Source organism: Polypterus senegalus, chromosome 14, assembly GCF_016835505.1.
Source record: "Polypterus senegalus isolate Bchr_013 chromosome 14, ASM1683550v1, whole genome shotgun sequence".
Lineage (NCBI taxonomy): Eukaryota > Metazoa > Chordata > Cladistia > Polypteriformes > Polypteridae > Polypterus > Polypterus senegalus.
The window spans coordinates 139,821,722-139,839,916 of NC_053167.1; positions in this window are offsets into that span (position 1 = coordinate 139,821,722).

The window sequence follows — 18,195 nt, forward strand, 5'->3', positions numbered from 1 at the left end:
GGCTACCACGTCACACAGGCGTCAGGGTCTGTATGTGGAGGGATTCGATTATAACATTGAAAAAGATTATTGCCTACATCCAAAAGTTACAATTGGAGAAATGGACATCATGTGTGAGTACTGCCAAGCACAGAGGGTTACAATTGAATCACGTGGGTTGTGTTGTTCAGACGGCTTTAATGCCGTTGCCTCAAGAGAGCCACACATTTTTCTCTTCCACTCAGTGAGCGAAGCCACTGTGTAATCTGCTACTGTATACTGCATATAATATGGGATTAGCTTTATCGTGTACGTATCTGTATGCATGTGAAAATATTCCGCACGTTCGTACACTGTAAAAAAAAAAAAATATTAAATTTACGGTAAAGTAATGGCAGCTGTGGTTGCCAGAATTTTACCTTAAGATGTGAGGCTGACAATATTTTTAACTCTGCGGTATAACTTCGTAGTAAATAACGTTTTTCTCTTTACAACATATTCAAATAGAAGTGAACGTTTAACCATAACCTGATATCCATGCACCGTAATAAATATGCCAATCAACAAACCATTGGAAAGTACGGTCAGGATCAAACACCAGCACACAACTTGCATCAGTAAAGTAATGACAACCAATAGCAAAAAGGTATAATTTAATTATATGCATTTAAAACAATTCAGTCTGGTAGAGAAGTAAAGTTTGCTTTTGTGGTGTTTAGGGTCCTACAGGTGTGCCAGCTTATCGAATACAACCGTCCATAAATCAGCACCCATAACCTCAAAAAACCTTCAGAACGCAGGAAAAAATAAGTCTGCTAACTGTTGAAGTTTTATCACCTGCTGTGCAAAAGAATGCGGATCACCAGGAACAATACGCTAAAAGGGGGCGTGTCCTTATGCAAATATCGTAACTTCGCTATTTACCATTTCACAGATGTTTACCTTCGCTATATAACAGTTTTATAATGTAAAATTAACAGCATTTTCTTCAGTGTAACTGTAATGTTTTAGTTAACAGTTTGAAACATACTTTAAATGTAAAATCCTTGATTTTTTGCTGTAAAAAATAATTAAATGTATTATTTAAGAAATACAGGTAATTTTTCAGTAGAACATATGGTAGCTTTCCTTTTTTCCAGAAAATGTATTTTAATTTCACCATTTATAGTATTTTTACCGTTAAATTTACTGACATTTTGTACAGTGTATGCACTTACTATTAAAAGCAGGGTAATTTTCCATCCATCCATTATCCAACCTGCCATATCCTGAATACAGGGTCACGGGGGTCTGCTGGAGCCAATCAAAGCCAACACAGGAAACAAACCCCAGGCAGGGTGCCAGCCCACCACAGGGCACACACACACAGAACAATTTAGAATCGCCAATGCACCCAACCTGCATGTCTTTGGGAGGAAACCAGAGCACCCAGAAGAAACCCACGCAGACATGGGGAGAATGGGAGAACATACAAACTCCACAAAGGGAGGACCCAGGAAGCGAACCCAGGTCTCCTAACTGTGAGGCAGCAGCGCTACCCACTGTGCCACCCTAGGGTCATTTTTTAGTGCAATATTTTAAGCCAAATTATCAGTGCACATATAATATTCTCTATTGTAAGTCATTGATTTTTAGATCTATCTATCTATCTATCTATCTATCTATTGTAACAAAGGCGCTATATAGACACCTGACCCAACAGAAATGGACACAGAGACACAAATAAAAATAAACAAACTTTCATTTTGACCCACAGGCAATACGCAGTCCCAAAACACACCTGCAACACCAAAACAATCTTTTTTCTCTCCTCTACCACCACTCCCCCTGAAGCTTAGTCCTCCTCCTCCCAACTCTGGCCCCCTCTAGTGGTGGTGGCTGGGCCCTTTTATAGCCCACCCGGAAGCATTCCAGGTGATTGCCCACATGGTCCTAATTGCACTTCTGGGTGGGACTGAAGACTCGTCCAGCTGGGCTGTTGGAAGCAGACAGCCCCCCCGGGCCCAAACCAAGCTGTGGAGGACTCCATCTCCCATGTAGCCCTGCGGGTGGTTGGGGAATCACTGTCGGCCAGGGAGGCTGCCACTAAGCATCCTGGGAGAGGTATTGGACTGTCCATGGTGGCTCCCCCAGAAAATATGCAGCAGGGGCGTCCCACCGGCTGTCCTTCTATCTATCTATCTATCTATCTATCTATCTATCTATCTATCTATCATGTAGCACATTTCATCTATCTATCTATCTATCTATCTATCTATCTATCTATCTATCTATCTATCTATCTATCTATCTATCTATCTATCCTTTCTGTCTGTGGAATCTCTGTCTGTCGATTACTCTGGTCTGGGTGGGCGTGGTTGTTGGTCGCAGGTTCGCTCCGTTCGTTTGGGTATCTGTGAGTATTTCTCGTTTTCTTTTTCTAACTTTCTTTACTATTAGTTTTATGTATAAAGATTTTTTTACTGATTTGCCATTTATTTGAAAGTATATAGTTTATTGTCAGTGGTTGTTGTAATAGTCGGACGCTGCGGCTCGCCGCCATGGCCGCGTCCCGAGCAAAGCCTCCAGGGCTTAACCCGCGAAATTTTGAAAATCTTTCAAGGAAAAATGGAATTAAAGTGGTTGTGGACCCGATGGTTTCTGTTGAGGCGTGTGTTATTGAGGTAGCGAAAAGAGTTGGCTGTAAGAATGTGAAGTCAGCATCCCGAATGAACAAAACTATTGTAGTTTTCTAAGCGACGAAGCTATGGTGCATACTATAGTGCAGGAAGGCCTGGTGATAAACGGCTCGCTAGTCCCGGTTCTGCCTTTATCGACTCCTGCTAAACGAGTTATTATTTCAAATGTTCCACCATTTTTGAAAAATGAGGCTTTATTAAATGAACTTCGTAGATATGGTGAAGTCATATCTGATGTGGTTATGATACCGCTTGGCTGCCGCTCACCGGATTTAAAGCATGTCGTGTCTTTCCGGAGACAGGTGTACATGATACTAAATAACTCGCGTGAGGAGCTTGATGTGGCCTTGAAATTTAAAGTAGAGGGTTACGAATATATAGTTTTTATCACTACGGAACAAATGAAATGCTTTAAGTGTGGTCAGACAGGGCACAAAGCGAGTCAGTGTAAGCGGGTGAGATGACGGAGAGCTCGGATATGCCGGGACCGTCTGGTGTGCACAGAGAGCCCGTGATAGAACTTCGGACAACGAAGAGAATGAGTCGGTGATCAGTGATTCGGAAATGGAGGATCTGAGTTACGATTCAGATGAAGCGGCTGAAGATCAGAGTGAAATTACTGTAGTTCAAAGTATCACAGCTGGCCGGGACATGAAGCAGGGGAGCTGGAAGTGTCCAGCGGAGAGCCTGCGTTAGGAAAAACCTGAGGGCTGAAATGATCACGGCAGCGGCTAATGCCGGGCAGATTAGTAAAAGTAATGGGAACAAGAAGGCTGAAGTCAGCCATGAAGAGGAGGAGATGGTGGCTAAGGGGATACCAGGGTCGAATATTATAAAGATGACCCTGCAGCGCTTCTCCAAAAACACCCACCGAGAGTATTGCCGCTCTAGAGACGTGCCCAAGAGATGCGCCTTCTCAAGGGGCGGAGAAGAGCGCTGGCTGTGCAGGCATTGACTGAAGAAACAACGCATGAGACGGGGCCGATGGAGAAATGCTCGTTGAAGACAGTAACGATGAACACGGTTATGTTAAGCCGGTAACCAGAAAAGAAAAGAACAAATAACCAGTGGTGGGCGCCAAGAAGAGCACTAAGACTGAAAGTGCAGAGGCCGCCGCTAGTGATCAGCAGCAGACAGACGGCACTGAAATCAAAGCGAGAGAGGAAGGAGGGGAGGACGGCAATGAATCTGACCCGTCGATAAGAGTTGATCTGTCATCTCACTCGAGCTTACACGAGGCTTACAGCACAGAAAGCATTTTGCGCTTTTAGAGTTTTAGAAGGGAAGCGGGGGTCAGTATAGTCGAACACTTTCCTGATCTCCATCAGTTTCTGAGCTCGGCGGCAAGCGGCGGGCTGCTGAATTAGGTATGACCTCCAAAGAGAGAGTCCGATTAAAGAATATCATAAGCAAAGTGAAACGTTCACTAGAAGCACAATCATGATGGCAGTTTTAATGCGATTACCCGTTTCTTTGGTTAATGTAGTGTTGTTGACCGCCACCTTATTTTCTTTTAAAATGCCTGTCTATTCCTGTGCTCTTTCAATATAAACGGCTGCAGAGATCTAGTAAAAGAACGGCGCTATTTGAGCACTTAGCGCAAAAAAGAATTAACGTGGTTTTCCTTCAAGAGACCCATACTGACGAGGCTAATCAGTCTGACTGGCACAGAGAGTGGCCAGGGCTGGCACATCTTAGTCATGGCTCAAATCTCAGTGCAGGAGTCGCGATCTTATTTTCTAAGAGTTTTGTACCTGACAGTGTTGTTTGTACTGAGTTAATCCAGGGGAGGCTGCTGAAGGTAGAAGCGCAGCTGGGAGAGAAGAAGTGGGTGTTCATTAACGTACGCCCCAAATGTAGGGATTGAGAGAACTCACTGCTTCTCAGTTTTAAATGATGTCCTGGGGACATGTGACAATGATGAGCTGGTGTTTGTTGGGGGCGACTTTAACTGCACAGAAAATGCGCAGCTGGACAGGAATGGGCTAGAACCGCACCGGGTCCGTCCAATCACTGAGGTCTGTGGTCACCAATAATAATCTCCTTGATATTTGGAGGGATTTTTATCCGGGGGTCCGGCAGTATACGTGGGTGAAGAGCTCAGCTGGGCTGCTGTCTATGGCTCGACTTGACAGAATTTACATCCAGAAAATCACAGGAACCTCATAGCTAACTGCTCCATTCTTCCAACTAGTTTATCTGATCACTGTCTTGTTTCCCTTCAAATCTCTTTTCTCTCTGCTCCTTCTGTTAAATCCTACTGGCACTTTAATAATAATCTACTGAAAGACCCCCACTTCATCAACTGTTTCAAATACTTCTGGACACAATGGAGATACAAAAAGAAGACCTTCTCTTCACTGAGGCAATGGTGGGATTGCTCAAAACTGAGATACGCGTATTGTGCCAACAATACACCGAGCACACCACCAGGGATGTGAATGCGCCATTTCTGAACTGGAGAAGGATATTGAGGAACTTCATTCAGTTTTATGTAATAACTTTGACGGCAGCATTTTGAGTCCCTCAAAACTAAGAAACAATTATTGATGGACCTTATAGACAAGAGAGTCAACGGCGCACTCGTCCGCTCGAGAATGCAGTCGCTCACCCAGATGGACGCTCCTACGCAATTTTTTAAACTGGAAAAAACAATTGGCCAAAGTAAGACCATCAACTGTTTAAAAAATGACAAAGGTCAAAACCTGCTGGAGCCTGAAGCCCTTCGATCCTGGGCACACCAATTTTACCAGCGACTGTTTTCTGCAGACATTGAAGAGGTACATTTAGAGTCGTCAGTTTTCTCCAGGACTTACCTCAGGTTCTAGATGGAGAGAAAGACTTCATGGAAACTACGATCTCTCTAGATGAGTTGACCACAGCGTTGAATGGGCTGAACATTGGGAAGTCCCCAGGAATTGACGGTTTGCCTGTTGAGTTTTTTAAAGCTTTTTGGTGTCACCTTGGCGCTGATCTGGCAGAGGTTTTCTGTGAAAGTCTGCGAGTGGGTGAACTGCCCCTTTCCTGTCGCAGGGCGGTTATCACACTACTCCCAAAGAAAGGAGACCTCACGGAGCTAAAGAACTGGCCCAGTAAGCCTGCTGTGTGCGGATTACAAAATCTTCTCCAAGGCCCTGGCTAACCGGTTAGGAAGAGTCATGGCGAGTATCGTGAACCCCGAGCAGACATACTGTGTCCCCAGCAGGTGTATTCTGGACAACATCTTCCTGGTTCGGGATGTGATTGATGCTGCCAGGCTCTTTGGGTTTGATGCTGGTCTTTTATCACTGGATCAGGAGAAGGCGTTTGACAGGGTGGACCACAATTACCTTTTAGCAGTGCTGAAGGCCTTTGGCTTTGGACCTTCATTCATTAAACACATTGGACTTTTATATCACAACGTTTTTAGTGTCGTGAAACTCAATGGAACACTAACCGCCCCGTTCAAGGTCACCAGAGGGATACGTCAGGGTTGCTCTCTGTCCGGTATGCTCTTCTCGCTCTCCATCGAGCCGCTACTACAACAAATTCGCATCCGCCTTCAAGGTCTGAACATCCCTCAGTGCCCGAATTTACAGCTCAAGGTGGTCGCGATGCTGATGATTTAACCGTGTTCATCTGTCATCCTGGAGACATCACGGAGCTGAAACATTGCCTGGATGAATTTGAAAAACTGTCATCGGCAAAAATTAACTGGGACAAAAGTACCGCATTTTTAATTGGCAACTGGAGGGATGGAGACCCACCGGGCCTACCTGGTGGCCTTAAGTGGAACAGAAGAGTCTTCAGATACCTGGGGGTGTTTTTAGGACAAGGAGGAGTAGCTGAAGAAAACTGGGCAGACTGGGCGGAAAAGTTCAAGCCAGACTGAAGAAATGGAAGTATCTTCAAAAGGAGATCTCCTGTCGAGGCAGGGTCCTCATTATTAATAACTTAATAGCCTCCATGTTCTGGCATAAGTTACAGTGTATAGACCCTCCAATATCGGTCATCAAGAACATCCAGGCAATACTTTTAGATTTCTTTTGGGATGGCCTGCATTGGGTAAAGCGCAGTGTCCTGTATCTGCCTGTAGAAGAGGGCGGTCAGGGACTCATTGACTTGGTGAGCAAGATGGAGGCCTTTAGGTTACAGGCATTACATCGGCTCTTATACGGCCCTGAGCACCTACCATGGAGACAGCTGGCCTTTACCTTATTTCGTGGGGTAAGGAATTTAAATTTTGCTGAACATTATTTTTATTACATTCTGCCAACGTTGTTGGGTCTGACCTGCCGGAATTTTATAAATCTGCACTTCAGGTTTGGCACAGAAAGTTCAGAAGGACCAGGCTAAATCTGGAAAGTATTTTTGGTTCTTGGAAGAACCTTTAGTCTGGAATCCTCTTTTAGATTGTTCGTTATTATTTTCTGACTCATTCGTATCAATTCTTTTAAACAAAAGAATTTTAAAAATAAGACATTTATTTAATACAAATATGAGGTGCTGGCACACCCTGCCCACCTAGCGACAGTCCTGGGGATCAGATCAGTACGCTTGGTTGACATTTTTCTTAGTCAAGTACAAACAGCACTGCGGAGGTCAGGAGCGAGTTCACTGTGTGACGAGTACTTCACAGGTGAGGGACACCAGAAGCAGAGATGACATCACCCACCATCATTGTAAGACCACACGTCACTGACCACACTGACAGACCTGGACACCTTCTCAGATTTGGGACTCTGGTCGAGAAAGACTTTGAACTGTTTAACAAAAAAGAACTTTATAAACTGTGTGTCAAAGTGACATTTTATAACCAACTGAAAGGGTTGCCAGATACTTTGTGGAGGAAAGAACTGCAGGTCTCAGAGAACATAACACCTTCATGGAGAGCTTTTTATAAACTCCCGTTACAGAAAAGACTTGGGGATCTGCAGTGGAGGATAATGCACTCGGCCTTGGCCACAAACTCATTTCTGAATATAATTAACGCTTCAGAGACTGACCAGTGCCCGTTCTGTGACACAAGGGAGACCATCTTTCATATGTTCATTCACTGTGAACGGCTGAGGCCTTTGTTTATTTTCTTGGATTTAATTCTTAGTGGTTTTGGTTTTGGTCTCTCAAAAATTAACTTTATCTTTGGTATTAACTATAATCAAAAAAATAGGAATAAGTCTGTTCTTGGGAATTTCCTCTTAGGACAGGCCAAGTTGGCAATCCTAAAAACAAGGAGGAATAAAGAGAAAAACCTCATGGGGACCGACGCTCTGCTGCTGTTCAAAGTTTTAATTAAAAGTCGACTAAAACTCGAATTCATGTACCATAAACTAACAAACAATTTAGAAATGTTCAGCGACATGTGGGGGACACGACAGGTACTGTGTGCTGTGGAGGGGGGCAAACTGGTGATCAACTGGGAATGAAAAGCATTGGTGGGCTTCAACAATATGCTTTAATTAATGTGGAGTAGGAGGAGTGTAAAGGGGGATCAGTGGTGGTCTTTGTATCATAGTGAACTGTCAATTTTTTATTAATGTGCGGAGTAGGAGGAGTGTAAAGAGGGGAGTAGTGGTGGTCTTTGTATTAAAATGAATTGTTAATTTATTTTTATATTATTTATGTGCGGAGTAGGAGGAGTGTAAAGGGGGAGTAGTGGTAGTTGTCTGATATTTACTTTTTGTTTATCTTGAATATTGGGGCTGTTTATCTTATGACTGTGTATATTGTTAATGTTCATAATAAAGGTCATTTTAAAATTAAATTATCTATCTATCTATCTATCTATCTATCTATCTATCTATCTATCTATCTATCTATCTATCTATCTATCTATCTATTATATAGTGCCTTCCATTTTTATCTATCTATCTAAGTTTTTTCTCTATTCCACAGTCCAATATGGTTCTTGTTACTGGTGACCAACTTCTCATTCTGTTCTTCAAGGTGAAAGCCACCATTGCCCTTATTGTTGTGATAGCCCCACCATGGTGTGTTTCTCTGAACAACTTTCTAGCAATCCTCCTTATTAGATGACCCCATATTGCTGATTTTCATTGGTTATTTCTCTGGTGGAGTTTCTTAATAGCGAATGCTCACTCTCTGTAGTGGTCATGACGAGTCACTCATGTGTCCCCTTGTTATTGGTGGACCCCACTAAGTTTTTCCTGTCTGCTGGACTCCAATCCTTTTACTCTTATTGGTGGTGTCATCTCTTCTGATTTCCCAGACTGGTCTCTCAATCACTTGTCCTCTCACTTCCTGGTGAGCCCCAGTAGGTTTGTCTCAGTAATTGTCACTACTGCACCTTGGTGACCTCATTCTGAGCTGAGTTCGATAAACCCCAGGGGCTTCATTGGTCTATGGTGTCACTGAAAAGGAGACAGCTAGGGCGGACATTCTCACTAACGATCCTAACGAGGCCTCTTCTCCCTGTTGCATCTTAATTCAGCACTTGTCTATTGAGGACCCCGCTGAGATTCTTCTGCCTCTCCAACCTCCCAGTTGGCTCGTTTCACTTTGTTGAATCCAGTTTGGTTCTTATCAGCGTGTTAGCTTTATTAACCTCCATCATTTTATGTATGTATGTATGTATGTATGTATGTTCTTACCATGAGCCCTTTCAGATTCAATTAACCAACTCCAGTTTTTATCTCCTTTTCGACCCTCAGCCTGTTTTGCTAACCCCAATCTTTCTTTTGTCCCGTGAAACGCCCCACATTGGGTCAATGAGTGCAAAATCCCACTTTAGCGGATTTTTTCGCCGTCCAGCGCCTCTTGTATCTCCTGTTCACGCAGGCGCACGAGTGTCCCGCGGGGCTCCTGGGATGGCGGTTGGCTTTTCCCAGCACTTTTCTGAGTTCACAGCAGGTCTGCTCAGTCTACGGCTTATAATCGTGAACTGCATGTGACTCTTCGAGCGTCCCCGGTGGTGCGGCCTCACCGGCAGGCTCCTCCAATAATGAACGTTAGTCCTGTCCGACACCTCGTGCGGCGGAAACATCTGCGCTGCTAAGATTCTTGTTAAAAGCAAAGCAACACCTTCCATCACCCATATGTGAGAAAAACAATGTGGGTGGCAGCTTGCTGACATTCTCTTCTTCTTCTGCTATTTCCTCTTTGTCCTCACGGTGCTGGCGCTCCTCTGCCTCACAACGTCCTGAGCCGAAGCGCCGACCGGGCGGCATTAAACGAGCAGAGGTGCGGGGCGAACCGAACGCTTCTGAACGTCCAATTAAGTAGGAGCCGGCAGTCAGGACGGAGCTCGTGGACTCGAGGAAGATCTAAGACTGAGACCAAAAGAAGGGAAGCGACAAAGGCAAGCTGTGGACCTTAACAGACTTAAATGCAAATGAAAACTCCCAGCTAGCAAAATATAGGGTGGTCCAGATCTAATTATGCAATTTTCATCACGCTATAACTTATTAAGTTTATTACATAGAAAATCACCCAAAAATCCCGGACCATCGAGTAGTGTGCAACTTGACAACATGAAGAATCGTCTTTGCGCTGAACTGGAATCGTCGTCTTTGCGCTGAACTGGAATCGTCACCGCATAAATCAAAGTCATCCAGACGATCTGGATCAGCATAATTAGATCTGGACCACCCTGTACAACACAACTTCTTTTTGTATGGCGCCCTTCACTAAGCGCAGTCGCAGAGCGCTGTGAACAAATTCTCAAATAAAGTGCAAGTACAGATTATACAAATTACTAGATTCAGAATTAGAATATATAAATATACAGTTAAAACACACCGAAAATAAAATCGACACTAATTAACATAAACGGAAAGCAACAGGCAGGCGCGTGCGCGGGACACAGTCTAAGGGCTTTGCTGATGGCAATTTTCTATCCTTCCAGGGGATGGCGCTGTGTATTAATATTCTCCCTCTTCTTCCCTCTGGAAGACTGACAGTTCTCCCCTGACAAACCTCACTTCCCGTGTCCATCCACCTGGAACCCCTTCTTCCTGCCTGGTTACCATATATGTGCAGAAGGTAGTGTCATCTTGAGCAATCACAACAGGATTTGTCAAAAATACTCACTGACTCTGGTCTTCTTATTACACTGCCCATTAATTAACTGTCAAACTATGGACAGCTGACAATTAAGGAGATTCAAATTATTAACGAGAATGTCAAAGACAAAAGTGAGACGATCCTGGAGACCTCGGACAGCTAGCCGCCCACCCCATGGATGTCACTCCACTGCAGAGTCTGTACTGGCTGTCCAGTCTAACACTGTGCCACTCCCATGAAAATGTGCAGCGTTTATTAAAAATAGTGCCCTTACAGTCTGGGTGGGCATACACTCTTAAAAAATAATGGATCTTAAATGGCGCTTTTATGGGTTTTATGGTTCTTCATAGAGACATTGCTTGACCAAGAACCTTTTAATTTTTGAGGAGGGTTTTTTGCACCTGAATTGAGCTCTTTGGGCTTTAAAAAGGTTCCTAATATGTGCATAAGTAGGATAAAACAGATCAAGAAAACCCAAACTTAGGCTGCTCTTGTCCCGACCACCATCTGGAGCCGGACCTCCATTTTCCAATTTGCTCTCCTCGGTGTCTACAGGGTCCCTAGGTGTCCTCGTGCTTGTCCTGCTCCTTCAGAGGTTGTTTCTTAAGATTGGCAGCCAAACCAGTGTGTATTTCCCCGGAAAGTAACGTTAGAAAAACAGGATCGTAGGTTTATGAGGCATGTAGGCTTGCTGTCAGGGGAGGTATCATGAAAAGTAAAATAAAATGAATAATCCACCCATCTATTATCCATCCCACTATATCCTAACTACAGGGTCACGGGGGCCTGCTGGAGCCAATCCCAGCCAACACAGGGCACAAGGCAGGAAACAAACCCCAGACAGGGCGCCAGCACACCGTAATAAAACGAAGAATGATAGCATAAAATAAATGTGTTCACTAGTCTGTGCTATAAATTTGTTTTCTGCATGATTATAATAATTTGTACCATTTTTTATAGTCAAAATCACAGAATTGGTGCATTTCCTGTTCAAATACGCAGGGGAGAAACGCGAGGGGCAGCAGCGACGAGCCTCACCTCCCCTCAGACTGCCTTTCCCTCACACATGATGTGGACAATTGGTGTGTGCCCGTTGCTGTCTCTCTGTATGTCTCCAATATAATGTGTACAGATGCGTTTATTACACACCCTGACTTTCCACATTCTGACTAATATCTTTAATGAGTGTGAGTGACAGATTTAGTCTTGCTGATCAGACACAAAACCGCAGTGAAAAGGCAGAAGGTGAGGCAGACAGTACCGTGCCACCCTGAAGGGGGCGCATGTGAGCCCAACAGGTGCCCGTTGCTGCTGTTCTTCTACGCAGAGGCGCCAATAAGTTAACGACATCAGAAAGTCAAGTGCACTGCAGCGCTCCGTTTATTTTTATTTTTTTCTGCCGACTGACCGCCAAAATGGAAGATGAAGATTTTTAAAAATAAAGGAAAATAAGGAGGACTTTTACAAGAATGTGACGGAGATTTTCGTGGAGAAGGATAGACACATGGACTTCACTTACAAATAAAGGTAAGACCATACACGGTTTTCAATTTTACAAAAAATGGGGTTAGTCTAAGATAAAACTATCCAATATTTAAAAACTCAATTTTGACCTTAAATAGAATATTCTTTTGTTTTTCTTGTTATCCTTTTGTTGAACAGTCGGTATTAAAATTGATTAAAGCATCAGGATTAAAAGCTTTAAAAAACAACTAAATATTTCAAATAAGGTCAAAATTGAAATCCATTTCTAAATTGTACCCAGTGTGTGTTTGGTGTGTGTGTGCCCTGCGGTGGGCTGGCGCCCTGCCCGGGGTTTGTTTCCTGCCTTGTGCCCTGTGTTGGCTGGGATTGGCTCCAGCAGACCCCCATGGCCCTGTAGTTAGGATATAGAGGATTGGATAATGGATGGATTTAAATCTGTGTTTTTTGTACACCACTCTGTACTTTCATTTGTACAGAATGAGTGTGAATTGTGGAATTGCAACGGAAAATTTAGAATGAATGGAGGGTGAGGAACAAATGCGCTCTCTCTGCTTTCTCTCTCTCGCCTCTATAAATGTAACATTATCCATCCATCCATTATCCAACCCCCTATATCCTAACCACAGGGTCACAGGAGGCCTGCTGGAGCCAATCCCAGCAAACACAGGGCACAAGGCAGGAAACAAAACCCAGGCAGGGTGCCAGCCCACCGCAGGGCGCGCACACACACACACCAAGCACACATTAGGGACAATTTAGGATCGGCAATGCACTGAACCTGCATATCTTTGGACTGTGGGAGGAAACCCACGCAGACACGGGGAGAACATGTAAACTCCACGCAGGGAGGACACGAGAAGCGAACAGCGAGGCAGCAACGTGACCCACTGCGCCATGTAACATCCTTTCTTAGCCAAATCTGCGCCTTACCTGTGTGTGTGCAAAGAATGCTGATGAGATATGAAACATCACCAGTAGACAAAGTGCCAGATGAACAGTGAAGAAGCTACTCTTTTGGGTTAATATATTTGTAAATGTCACTCTTAAGGAGTCCGTGCTTCACTGGCATATGAACCTCACTGCACGTCACTGCCCGTAAGTCACCTGCTCTTGATGGCAAAGTAGGACGTGACAATGAAGGAAAAGAAGTTAGATACCCTGCCATCTTAAATGACAGACAGAAGCTCATTGCTTGGAAAGTCTGTCTTGCTGTTCATTAAGCAGACTGTGTGTGGTTTTGATTGACAGTCGCATGTCTCTGATGTCAATGGCTTTAGCTGTGTGAACAATGACATGAAATATTATGACGACTGTGCCAAATGTTTAGGGTAACGGTTGGAAAATGGAATAAATGGAATCAGTTTTCAAGTAATCCAGCTGAAGGCAGCAACCAGGGGTGTCATTAGGTGAACAGGAAAAGATCAACTATTTTGGACCAAAGGACCTGTTATTATCAGAAGCATTGTTATGAGAGAGTTAGCACCTCGATTTCAAATGCCTCGATCTCTCCCACCTATGATGCACCTATTGTTCCTACTGCTTCAGGCACAATGATTGAACTTCGGCGTGTCACAGCAGTTATTCAGCATGGAGATTGGAAAATGGAAGTTAGGTATCGAAGGTTTTTTGATCTGTTTGATACGAAGATTCATCTTGGGGGTGACGATCCATCGCTGGAGTGCCGTTCCTCTCCGCTGACCGCCTGCCTCCTCACCACCACGCGGGCTCACACTCCCGATTCTGTCTTTTTTCTGATCTCCGGTTTCTCTTTCTTCTTCCTTGGTCCTCCTCAGGCTCCTTTTACATTTCAGCAGAGGCAGGCACCCTAATTACAAAGCTCAAAATGCCAATGAGGAAATCGGCTGAACCGCACGAGTCTGCATGTGAACGCACACTGTGCCAATTCCCTCTTCAGCCCCCCCGTGTTGCTCATCCACACTTCTGTGCGCCCCTACACTTTTAAAAATTAAGATGCCAAAACCGTTCTTCAGAGTGATGCCATAGGGGACCCATCCACATTAACGTTCCAGAAAGAACGTTTCGTTTAAATCAGTAACAGACTCTGTGAATGGCCACGAATAGAGGATAACAGATGTTTAAAATGCCAAGGGGGTTCCTGATTTTGAAGAGACTCTTGCTGCATGCACTACCACAGGGTAAGTACAGGGTTTCTTGATGTGTCACATCTTGCTTGGTAACCTCTTTAACTGCCAAAGTGGGTGGACTGGCATCCTGACTGGGGTCAAGAGTAATTCTCTATTGAACAGGAAGGTCGTAATGGAAGGAACACAAGTATGGAGCTGCAACCCGTCTGGGAGGCCCCTTAGTTCCTTTCCCAGTTGTGAAGAACAAATAATGGATGGATGAGGAACGACTGGATTTTGTGACTTCTTCATCCCCCCCAACACGATACTCTGCCTGGGTCCCAGTTTGGACACCTGTGTTGAATAGGACTTGTAGTGCAGAAGGGCAACCCTTTTTGGGGTCCTTGGGTGACCCAGGTGGAGTGGGTGGGAGTGGACCTCCATATTTTTGGATGAACTTCTGTGTGAACCAGAAGGGCTTGTGTTACACAATACCATGACCTCCACCATATAGAAGAAGCCACCTCATTGGAATGGAGAGTCAGAGGCTGGAGGTGGGGGGCAATACTCAGTGAGGAGGAGGAGTGGAAGGGGACAGTGACTTTTTTGGTAGACTACGTGGAAGTTGACTGACTTTGAAAAGCCTGTGATGGTGCTCTTCTTTCATAAACCTGAATCCTAATATGCTTCACCGGTTATCGGTCTCAGTTCCACCTCGCATTGCTCCTTTGGGGTCAGTGGTGACACCACCTACTGTATGGTCACTTTTATTAACTCCACTGGGCAGGTTAGGTGGCCAGGTGATGTGTGTGTGTGTGTGTGTGTGTGAATTTGTGTGTACGAGTGTCTACCTGTGCATATGTATGAGTGTGTGCATTTGCGTGTGTATGTATGTGTGTGCATGTACATGTGTGTGTGCATGCGTGTGAACACGTATGTGCATGTGTGTGTGTTGTGGACAATGGCCGGCCAGTCATCCTGGCCAATACCTCCAGGTGGTGCCCTGAATGCCAGCAGGGAATTATGGACATTGGAGTTTTCATCCACAGCCCTGCTGGATACCACAGGGGCCCCTAGAAGGCGCTGCAGGGAGGAACAACAAGAGTTTTGCATACAACCCAGATGTGCGTCATAGTCACATAAACAAAGAGACCGACGTAATTCTGGGATGAAAAGAAGACTTTGGATCTGACCTGGATGTACTTGGAAGTCACATGGACTCAGGGTTCAGAAGCACTTCCGGGTCACATACTATAAAGGACTGTGGGAAATCCCAGACAGGGAGCTGAGCTGGATGGAATGGTGGCAACACATCTGGGAGTGGAGGATTGTTATTGAGAATTGTATTGTGTTAATGAGTATTGTGGAGAGGAGGGTGCTTTGTGCACAATTTATTAATAATAATATTTGGACTTTTACCTGGTGTCTGGCGACTGATCTGAGGGTTCAAGGGGACGACAACACCCTCTATCTGTCACAGTGTGCATGTGCATATGTATGTGTGTGTGTGTGTGTGTACATGTGTATGTGTGTGTGCATTTGCATGTGTGTATGCGTGTGCATGTATGTGTGTGTCTGTTCACCCTGATGGACTGACTCTGTGTGCATGTGTTGTTCCTGCTTGCACCTGATGCCTGCTGGGTTAGGGTCCAGCTGCCCCACAAACCTATTCCTGGATAACTGGGTATTAAAAATCGATGGATGGACCAGTAAGGTGTGGACATTTTCACAACTTCAGGTTAACCAAATGTGCAAATCCCAATCGGGCCATTGTTGTCTGCCCACCCCTGGCCTACATTGGCCTAAATGTCAGATTGTGTGTTGGGTCCTGATGTATTAAATCACTCGCCTGCAGATTCCGAGCACTTCCGAGATCTTTCAGGAGACATTTGTACCTTGAGCTTGTGTCATTTGCAGGCCGACTGGACACAAGTGCAGAGCGGAAAATACACAGAGATCTCGTCCTCGCGCTCCTCTCGTCCATTTTCCTTCACGCACACACACTGCAGACAGACAGTCGTACAAAAAAGACGTCATGAAGAGGACTGTGATCGCTTATCGTGTTTCTGGGCACTCGCGCGCACTCTAATAGACGCGATGACAGTCGGGCCATCTCGTCTTCACATTCACATACCAGGTGGGCGATGACTTTTACGTAAAGTTGATTCCCTCTGCTAGTCGCGATATAAATATCAGCAGATTTTTGTAACTAGAGACGCGAGGAAGGATCGGCAAGTGAGAGTCGGGAACGCCAAAGCAGCGCAGAGTGACTGTCGGGGAGTCTCGTGACACCTCCTGCGTGTTCTCCCTTATACTAATACTTCAAGATAAAGGACTATGTGTATGTGTGTGTTTGGGGGCGGTGGAGAGTGGGCTCATTCTTTCTGGACTCGGCTGAATATCAGCCTTTTGTATAGGAACAGGAAACACAGACACTCTCTAATGGCGCTGCCACCTTTCAGGACTCCGGTTGCCTGCACCCCGTTTGCGATGTGGGAGCGCGCGAGATGCTTTTGAAGGCCTAACTGGGAGCTCCGACTGAACTCATTTGTCTCCAAACCTTGAATTCGCTCCCCCCAGGTGATTTCCCGAGAGCTCCAAGTTAAAAGGATTGCACTCTCCTTTGTGACGAACTGCCGGCATCGGAGCGAAGAGTCTGCGCTCGTCAGTGGATTTGAACCTGCACGCTGGCAGCGAAGCTTATCACCGGCACCTTTTTCTTTCCGAATTAAGCCCCCTATTGTGCGAAAGTTAATTCAATTTCTTTTTTTTTTTTTCCTCCGGAGATTTCTAAATGGGCACCGAGAGCTTAATATCGACACCTTTCAGCTTCGGAGAAAAAGGCTTTTGAGCCCACTGAGTTAAAAGACAATGAGGATGACACCGGCGGTTTTCTCTTCCATCATCTGCTAAAGCCGAGGCTTGAGAGGCTGGGGAAGCGGCTAATCTGTAATGGAGACGCACTTACCTTCTCAATAGTCAGATAGAAGAAGGAATAAACGACCCCCGCTACCCCAGTCTCAGAAGGAAAGTATCGGAACTCATCAGACGACCCTTGCTGAAAAGCCATGTTCTATTATTTTGGTCTTAAAGTTCTTCAGTCCTTTGGAGAGCTAAAATCATCATCACCATCATCATTCAACTTGATTATTCGATAATAATAATAATAATAATAATAATAATAATAATAATAATAATAATAATAATAATTTAATGACCAGGGAGTGGGAGAGACAGAGAAATGCAATTAGCCCCTAAGGCCAGAGAGGATGGCATCTTCAGCGCTGTTTCCACCTGCCACTCAGGAGTTGAGCAGAGCCACACACTCCCAGCTGCTTGTCCCTTTGTCCCTTCATGCATGCCACCCAGCTCCCCTGCACCTAGGGTCAAAGATGACCCGTATGCCACACTATTCTCTCCACTGTCTGCGAGCCCACCCAGTTATATGGTCTGATCCGAGACTCGTGCCAGCAGTGACACCTCTGAACTGGTGGGATTCAGCAGCCGGGAGAAGATTACGATCAAAGTGTTCATCTAAAGGCTGCGTCCAATGCCCACCTTAACTGCTGCTCTCTAGCCGTCTTCTCAAGCTGTTCCTGCCCCCTGCCGTTAAACAGTCCACCATCTCCTGAGGTGATGTCCCACTGAGGTCTACACCCAGAGCTTGTTACATTACTGTTATTACAGCGTGCCACTCTGCCATTAGTCTAGTTGAAGTCAAGGTCAAATAAACATGGACACAGGGTTTCTCCATTGTTGACCAACACACTTAAGCAGCTTTCTTTGGGCAGAGGAAGTGACACTTTCTGAAATTCACCTAATGGTCTCCTCAGCACACAGATGGCATTTGCTGTTAACTAGTATGCCTCTGGTATACTTCTTGTATGCTGGTGCCAGATGTTCAAGGCCTGGTTTTGTGTGGGGGTCACACACGTGCGATTAGGAGGCAGTTTATGGGGTGAAATAAG